The sequence below is a fragment of the Eubalaena glacialis genome, chromosome 1 (assembly GCF_028564815.1).
Source record: "Eubalaena glacialis isolate mEubGla1 chromosome 1, mEubGla1.1.hap2.+ XY, whole genome shotgun sequence".
NCBI lineage: Eukaryota > Metazoa > Chordata > Mammalia > Artiodactyla > Balaenidae > Eubalaena > Eubalaena glacialis.
Genome location: NC_083716.1, coordinates 226,599,238 through 226,608,084, shown reverse-complemented (window position 1 = coordinate 226,608,084; position 8,847 = coordinate 226,599,238). Strand labels below are relative to the sequence as shown.

The 8,847-nt window shown below is 38.4% G+C and overlaps 1 non-coding gene across 1 annotated transcript; it reads left to right on the top strand.

The window, feature by feature from the left end:
• Positions 1–959: 959 nt before the first annotated feature.
• Positions 960–1,032, top strand: TRNAF-GAA (transfer RNA phenylalanine (anticodon GAA)). The gene has a single exon. It is a non-coding gene; the product is annotated as a tRNA-Phe (tRNA).
• Positions 1,033–8,847: the final 7,815 nt, after the last annotated feature.

The window sequence follows — 8,847 nt, the reverse complement described above, 5'->3', positions numbered from 1 at the left end:
AAAAATCACAAGAAGTCAACAAGCCTGCGCACAGTGGGGGGTGGCGAGGACTCTGACCCCCCATCTCAATGATTAATGGAGATGACCTCCCTTTTTCCCTTTAAAAACGTTCATGGCCAAGCAGAATCTTCAGAGATGGTTTCTGGGGGACACTGAGCCCGCCATATCCCCAGATTGCCGGAATTCTGATTACAAGCAACTTTCCTTTCTACCAACATTTGTCTCTCTCTCGAGTACTGATTTTTGAGCAGCTTTTTGAGCAGTGAGCGACAGGACCCAGCAACAGGTAACATTAGGACCTGGGTATCTTTGGAGGCCTGTTATTCTGTTACCACAGAGCTTTTCAGTTTATTTCCTCTTTCTTGTTCATATTTTTTTGGTCTGCATTACACTTCAGTGATCTCTTTGGAGCTTTAGCCTTCAGCTAGTTTCCAATCCTGGCTATGTTAATGAGCTTATGGGAACATTGTTTTTTTTTTTTTCTTCAGCCGTGCCATGTGGTGTGTGGGATCTTAGTTCCCTGACCAGGGATCCAACCCGTGCCCCCAGAAGTGGGAGCACGGAGTCTTAACCACTGGACAGCCAGGGAAGTCTGGGAACATTGCTTTTATGAAAAAGTGATATTTAATTAAAATTTTAAATGGACAAAGCTGCCATTTTTCTAGAAATTAAGCATATATTAGGATGGAAATTCCAAGTAAAGACGTGTATTTTTTGGACGTGAAAAAAGTCCATGATTTATTTTTAAATGGAAAAAACAGATTGCAGGGCAGTTAAACACAGAACTGAGAAAAGTGAAATTATTTATTACGTCTAGCTTATAAACAGGGATCTTACCTCATCATCTCTGAAGATTTGTTAAACGCCTACTTCCAGCTGACTCTGAGTATTGATTTTTTTTATTATCATAAAACAAGTATTATTCCATTATAGTTATTCAGGAGAAGTCACCTGAACAAGCTGAAATAGCTCAGCTGGGAGAGCGTTAGACTGAAGATCTAAAGGTCCCTGGTTCGATCCCGGGTTTCAGCAGTAGTTTTGGGTTTTTGCACTAAATGTAGTTTCCTGGCAGTCTTAACCAAAATATAAGCTTTAAGGGGAATATTTGGTTATTATGTTTTGAGTGGGTCAATGACTTTTCAGGGAGGGGTGGTGTCAGGTGCCCTGGTGGGCCTTTTTACTAAACCCCCAATACCTTAGTACTTCCTGACTGTAATAATAATAGCTAACTTATCTTGAGTACTTGCTGTATGTCAAGCTATCCTTTAAGCTTTCTCTGTGTATTAACTTATTTAAAATGACCACTAAAATTCTTGATAACTACTTGTTAAATAAATGAACAGTTTGGTGCCAGAGGCCTGGCATGTGGTTGGTACAAAATGACCTTTGCTTTGACTATCATTATTATTTCTGGTGTCTAAGAACTTTGCAAGCTAGAGCTATGAGATGTGAATTGTTTCTAAGGACCCTTTACTCCTCAAACTAATAAGGCAGTGTTAAAGGCCATCGTTCCACTGTACCCTCTGTATTAACAATTCCTTGTTTTATATGGTAAATGTGAATGGCTATTTTCCCACCATGTTTTAATATCTGCGAAGGGATTTAGCTTCGATTCCAAATGTTCTTACCTGGCATCCATAGGCAGCAGGAGGTCTTTAAAGTCTCTGAAACTGAATGTAAATTTGAGTGTTCATGTGGACATTTCCCTGGGGAGAATGTCAGGGGTATCATCAAATTTTAGGTTTGTAACCTAGAAAAAGTTTAGAAAAGTTAGATGTGAAAAGTCTCCTTACCACAAATACTTGCTGATCGTTTGTGACCCAACACTTGTGTTTTTCCATGATGCTGAGTGATAGGGCTTTTCTTGATTATTGTGTCTTGCCCCTTGTCCAGTGCTATCTACTGTGAGGGGCATTTCAGGAGGGAGCCCAAGTTGTCAGCAAACTTTCCTTCTGTAATGGTGGTGGCTCTTGGGGACAGATTTTTCCACAGTAAAGCAGACGACCATTTTTTAGAGGCCCCTGCTACTTCAGGGTACCCTCTCCATGACCTGTCCCCCATCACTTTGTTTAATCTGAAGAGGTGGGTACCACTTCTTTTTTTATACATTTTTATTTTATATTGGAGTATAGGTGATTTACAATGTTGTGTTAGTTTCAGGTGTACAGCAAAGTGATTCAGTTATACGTATACATATATCTATTCTTTTTCTGATTCTTTTCCCATTTAGGTTATTACAGGATATTGAGTAGAGTTCCCTGTGCTATACAGCAGGTCCTTGTTGATTATCTATTTTATATGTAGTAGTGTGTGTATGTTAAAGCCAAACTACTAATTTATCCCTCCCCCCAACCCTTCCCCTTCAGTAACCATAAGTTTGCTTTCTAAGTCTGTGAGTCTGTTTCTATTTTGTAAATAAGTTTATTTGTATCATTTTTTTTAGATTCCACATATAAGTGATATATCATATTTGTCTTTGTCTGACTTACTTCACTTAGTATGATAACCTCTAGGTCCATCCATGTTACTGCAAATGGCATTATTTCATTTTTTTTTATGGCTGAATAATATTCCATTGCATATATGTATTACATCTTCTTTATTCATCTGTTTTTATTTATTTATTTAAACATCTTTACTGGAGTATAATTGCTTTACAATGTTGTGTTAGTTTCTGCTGTATAACAAAGTGAATCAGCTATATGTATACATATATCCCCATATCCCCTCCCTCTTGTGTCTCCCTCCCACCCTCCCTATCCCACCCCTATAGATGGTCACAAAGCACAGAGCTGATCTCCCTGTGCTACGTAGCTGCTTTCCACAGGCTATCTATTTTACATTTGGTAGTGTATATATGTCAATGCTACTCTCCCACATCATCCCAGCTTACCCTTCACCCGCCCCGTGTCCTCAGGTCCATTCTCTACATCTGCATCTTTATTCCTGTCCCGCCCCTAGGTTCATCAGAACCATTTTTTTTTTAGTTTCCATATATATGTGTTAGTATACAGTATTTGCTTTCCTCTTTCTGACTTACTTCACTCTGTATGACAGTCTCTAGATCCACCCACATCTCTGCAAATGACCCAGTTTTCCTTCCTATTGCTGAGTAATATTCCATTGTATATATGTACCACATCTTCTTTACCCAGTAATCTGTTGATGGGCATTTAGGTTGCTTCCATGACCTGGCTATTGTAAATAGTGCTGCAGTGAACATTGGGGTGCATGCGTATTTTTGAATTATGGTTTTCTCAGGGTATATGCCCAGTAGTGGGATTGCTGGGTAATATGGTAGTTCCAGTTTTAGTTTTTTAAGGAACCTCCATACTGTTCTCCATAGTGACTGTATCAATGAACATTCCCACCAACAGTGCAAGAGGGTTGCCTTTTATCCACACCCTCTCCAGCATTTAATGTTTGTAGATTTTTGATGATGGCCATTCTGACCAGTGTGAGGTGATACCTCATTGCAGTTTTGATTTGCATTTCTCTAATGATTAGCAATCTTGAGCATCCTTTCATGTGTTTGTTGGCAATCTGTATATCTTTGGAGAAATGTCTATTTAGGTCTTCTGCCCATTTTTGGATTGGGTTGTTTGTTTTTCTGATATTGAGCTACATGAGCTGCTTGTATATTTTGGAGATTAACCCTTTGTCAGTTGCTTCATTTGCAAATATTTTCTCCCATTCTGAGGGTTGTCTTTTCATCTTGTTTATGGTTTCCTTTGCTGTGCAGAAGCTTTTAAGTTTCATTAGGTCCCATTTGTTTATTTTTGTTTTTATTTCCATTTCTGTAGGAGGTGGGTTAAAAAGGATCTTGCTGTGATTTATGTCAAAGAGTGTTCTTCCTATGTTTTCCTCTAAGAATTTTATAGTGCCTGGCCTTACACTTAGGTCTTTAATCCATTTTGAGTTTATTTTTGTGTATGGTGTTAGGAAGTGTTCTAATTTCATTCTTTGACATGTAGCTGTCCAGTTTTCCCAGCACCACTTATTGAAGAGGCTGTCTTTTCTCCATTGTATATTCTTGTCTCCTTTATCAAAGATAAGGTGACCATATGTGTGTGGGTTTATTTCTGGGCTTTCTATCCTGTTCCATTGATCTATATTTCTGTTTTTGTGTCAGTACCATACTGTCTTGATTACTGTGGCTTTGTATTATAGTCTGAAGTCAGGGAGCCTGATTCCTCCAGCTCCATTTTTCTTTCTCAAGATTGTTTTTGCTATTCAGGGTCTTTTGTGTTTCCATATAAATTGTGAAATTTTTTGTTCTAGTTCTGTAAAAAATGCCATTGGTAATTTGATAGGGATTGCATTGAATCTGTAGATTGCTTTGGGTACTACAGTCATTTTCACAATGTTGATTCTTCCAATCCAAGAACATGATATATCTCTCCATCTGTTTGTATCATCTTTAATTTCTTTCATCAGTGTCTTATAGTTTTCTGCATACAGGTCTTTTGTCTCCTTAGGTAGGTTTATTCCTAGGTATTTTATTCTTTTTGTTGCAATGGTAAGTGGGAGTGTTTCTTAATTTCTCTTTCTGATTTTTCATCATTAGTGTATAGGAATGCAAGAGATTTCTATGCATTAATTTTGACCCTGCTACTTTACCAAGTTCATTGATTAGCTCTAGTCATTTTCTGGTAGCATCTTTAGGCATCTCAATGTATAGTATCATGTTATCTGCAAACAGTGACAGCTTTACTTCTTCTTTTCTGATTTGGATTCCTTTTATTTCTTTTTCTTCTCTGACTGCTGTGGCTAAAACTTCCAATACTATATTGAATAATAGTGGTGAGAGTGGGCAACCTTGTCTTGCTCCTGATCTTAGTGGAAATGGTTTTAGTTTTTCACCGTTGAGAACAATGTCGGCTGTGGGTTTCTCATATATGGCCTTTATTATGTTGAGGTAAGTTCCCCCTATGCCTACTTTCTGGAGAGTTTTTATCATAAATGGGTGTTGAATTTTGTCAAAAGCTTTTTCTGCATCTATTGAGATTATCATATGGTTTTTATCCTTCAGTTTGTTAATATGGTGTATCACATTGATTGATTTTTGTATATTGAAGAATCCTTATATTCCTGGGATAAACCCCACTTGATCATGGTGTGTGATCCTTTTAATGGGTTGTTGGATTCTGTTTGCTAGTATTTTGTTGAGGATTTTTGCATCTATGTTCATCAGTGATATTGGCCTGTAGTTTTCTTTCTTTGTGACATCTTTGTCTGGTTTTGGTATCAGGGTGATGGTGACCTCATAGAATGAGTTTTAGTGTGTTCCTCCCTCTGCTATATTTTGGAAGCGTTTGAGAAGGATAGGTGTTAGCTCTTCTCTAAATGTTTGATAGAATTCGCCTGTGAAGCCATCTGGTCCTGGGCTTTTGTTTGTTGGAAGATTTTTCATCACAGTTTCAATTTCAGTGCTTGTGATTGGTCTGTTTATATTTTTTATTTCTTCCTGGTTCAGTCTCAGAAGGTTGTGCTTTTCTAAGAATTTGTCCATTTCTCCCAGGTTGTCCATTTTAGTGGTATATAGCTGCTTGTAGTAATCCCTCATGATTCTTTGTATTTCTGCAGGGTCAGTTGTTACTTCACCTTTTTTATTTCTAATTCTGTTTATTTGAGTTTTCTCCCTTTTTTTCTTGATGAGTCTGGCTAGTGGTTTATCAATTTTGTTTATCTTCTCAAAGAACCAGCCTTTAGTTGTATTGATCTTTGCTATAGTTTCCTTCATTTCGTTTTCATTTATTTCTGATCTGATCTTTATGATTTCTTTCCTTCTGCTAACTTTGGGTTTTTTTTGTTCTTCTTTCTCTAATTGCTTTAGGTGTAAGGTTAGGTTGTTTATTTGAGATGTTTCTTGTTTCTTAAGGTAGGATTGTATTGCTATAAACTTCCCTCTTAGAACTGCTTTTGCTGCATCTCATAGGTTTTGGGTCGTCATGTTTTCATTGTCATTTGTTTCTAGGAATTTTTTGATTTCCTCTTTGATTTCTTCAGTGATCTCTTGGTTATTTAGTAGTGTATTGTTTATCCTCCATGTGTTTGTATTTGTTACAGATTTTTTTCCTGTAATTGATATCTAGTCTCATAGTGTTGTGGTGGAAAAGGTACTTGATACGATTTCAATTTTCTTAAATTTACCAAGGCTTGATTTGTGACCCAAGCTATGATCTATCCTGGAGAATGTTCCATGAGCACTTGAGAAGAAAGTGTATTCTGTTGTTTTTGGATGGAATGTCCTATAAATATCAATTAAGTCCATCTTGTTTAATGTATCATTTAAAGTTTCTGTTTCCTTATTTATTTTCATTTTGGATGATCTGTCCATTGGTGAAAGTGGGATGTTAAAGTCCCCTACTATTATTGTGTTGCTATTGATCTCCCCTTTTATGGCTGTTAGCATTTGCCTTATGTATTGAGGTGCTCCTATACTGGGTGCATAAATATTTACAATTGTTATGTCTTCTTCTTGGATTGATCCCTTGATCATTATGTAGTGTTCCTCTTTGTCTCTTGTAACAGTCTTTATTTTAAGGTCCACTTTTGCCTGATACGAGAATTGCTACTCCAGCTTTCTTTTGATTTCCATTTGCATGGAATATCTTTTTCCATCCCTTCACTTTCAGTCTGTATGTGTCCCTAGATCTGAAGTGGGTCTCTTGTACACAGCATATATATGGGTCTTGTCTTTGTATCCATTCAGCCAGTCTATGTTTTCTGGTTGGGGCATTTAATCCATTTACATTTAAGGTAATTATCGATATGTATGTTCCTATTACCATTTTCTTAATTGTTTTGGGTTTGTCTTTGTGGGTCATTTCCTTCTCTTGCGTGTCCTGCCTAGAGAAGTTCCTTTAGCATTTGTTGTAAAGCTGGTTTGGTGGTGCTGAATTCTCTTAATTTTTCCTTGTCTGTAAAGGTTTTAATTTCTCCGTCGAATCTGAGTGAGATCCTTGCTGTGTAGAGTAATCTTGGTTGTAGGTTTTTCCTTTTCATCACTTTAAATATGTCCTGCCACTGCCTTCTGGCTTGCAGAGCTTCTTCTGAAAGATCAGCTGTTAACCTTATGGGGATTCCCTTGTATGTTATTTGTTGCTTTTCCCTTGCTGCTTTTAATATTTTTTCTTTGTATTTAATTTTTGATAGTTGATTAATATGTGTTTTGGTGTGTTTCTCCTTGGATTTATCCTGTATGGGACTCTCTGCGCTTCCTGGACTTGATTGACTATTTGTTTTCCCATATTAGGGAAGTTTTCAACTATAATCTCTTCAAATATTTTCTCAATCCCTTTCTTTTTCTCTTCTTCTTCTGGGACCCCTATAATTCAAATATTGGTGTGTTTAATGTTGTCCCCAAGGTCTCTGAGACTGTCTTCAATTCTTTTCATTCTTCTTTCTTTATTCTGCTCTGCGGTAGTTATTTCCACTATTTTATCTTCCAGGTCACTTATCCGTTCTTCTGCCTCAGTTATTCTGCTACTGATTCCTTCTAGAGAATTTTTAATTTCATTTATTGTATTTTTCATCCTTGTTTGTTTGCTCTTCAGTTCTTCTAGGTCCTTGTTAAATGTTTCTTGTATTTTCTCCATTCTGTTTCCAAGATTTTGTATCATCTTTACTATCATTACTCTGAATTCTTTTTCAGGTAGACTGCCTATTTCTTCTTCATTTGTTTGGTCTGGTGGATTTTTACCTGCTCCTTCATCTGCTGCATATTTCTCTGTCTTCCCATTTTGCTTAACTTACTGTGTTTGGGGTCTCCTTTCGCAGGCTGCAGGTTCGTAGTTCCCATTGTTTTTGATGTCTGCTCCCAGTGGGTAAATTTGGTTCAGTGGGTTGTGTAGGCTTCCTAGTGGAGGGGACTGGTGCCTGTGTTCTGGTGGGTGAGGCTGTATCTTGTTTTTCTGGTGGGCAGGGCTGTGTCCGGTGGTGTGCTTTGGTGTGTCTGTGAACTTAGTATGATTTGGGGCAGCCTCTCTGCTAATGGGTGGGGTTGTGTTCCTGTCTTGCTAGTTGTTTGTCATGGGGTGTCCAGCATTGGAGCTTGCTGGCCATTGGGTGGAGCTGGGTCTTAGCATTGAGATGGAGATCTCTGGCAGAGCTCTCACTGATTGATATTTTGTGGGGCCAGGAGGTCTCTGGTGGACCAATATCCTGAACTCGGCTCTCCCACCTCAGAGGCTCCAGGCTGGAGCACCAAGACCCTGTCAGCCACACAGCTCAGAGGAAAAGAGAGAAAAATGAAAGAAAAAAAAATTTAAAAAGAACAATAAAAAAATTATTAAAATTTAAAAAGTAATAAAAAAAGAAAAGAGCAACAAAAGCAATAAACAAATCCACAAATGATAACAGGCACTAAAAACTATACTAAGGTAAATATAAAAATCAGAAACAAGTCAGTCGCAGATAGCAAACCCCTTTGTTTACATTTGCTCCCAAAGTCCACCGCCTCAATTTTGGGTTGATTCGTTGTCTATGCAGGTATTCCACAGATGCAGGGTACATCAAGTTGATTGTGGAGATTTAATCCGCTGCTCCTGAGGCTGCTGGGAGAGATTTCCCTTTCTCTTCTTTGTTCGCACAGCTCCCAGGGTTCAGCTTTGGATTTGGCCCCACCTCTGTGTGTAGGTTGCCCTCAGGCTTCTGTTCCACCCAGACAGGATGGGAAAGCAGCGGCTGATTAGGGGGCTCTGGCTCACTCATGCCAGCGGAGGGTGTGGAGGGAGTGGTACAGTAGTTATAATTGGAACGCAGGGCGAGTCTGTGGTGGCAGAGGTCAGCGTGATGTTGCAACAGCCTCAGGTGCGCCATGTATTCTCCCGGGGAAGTTGTCCC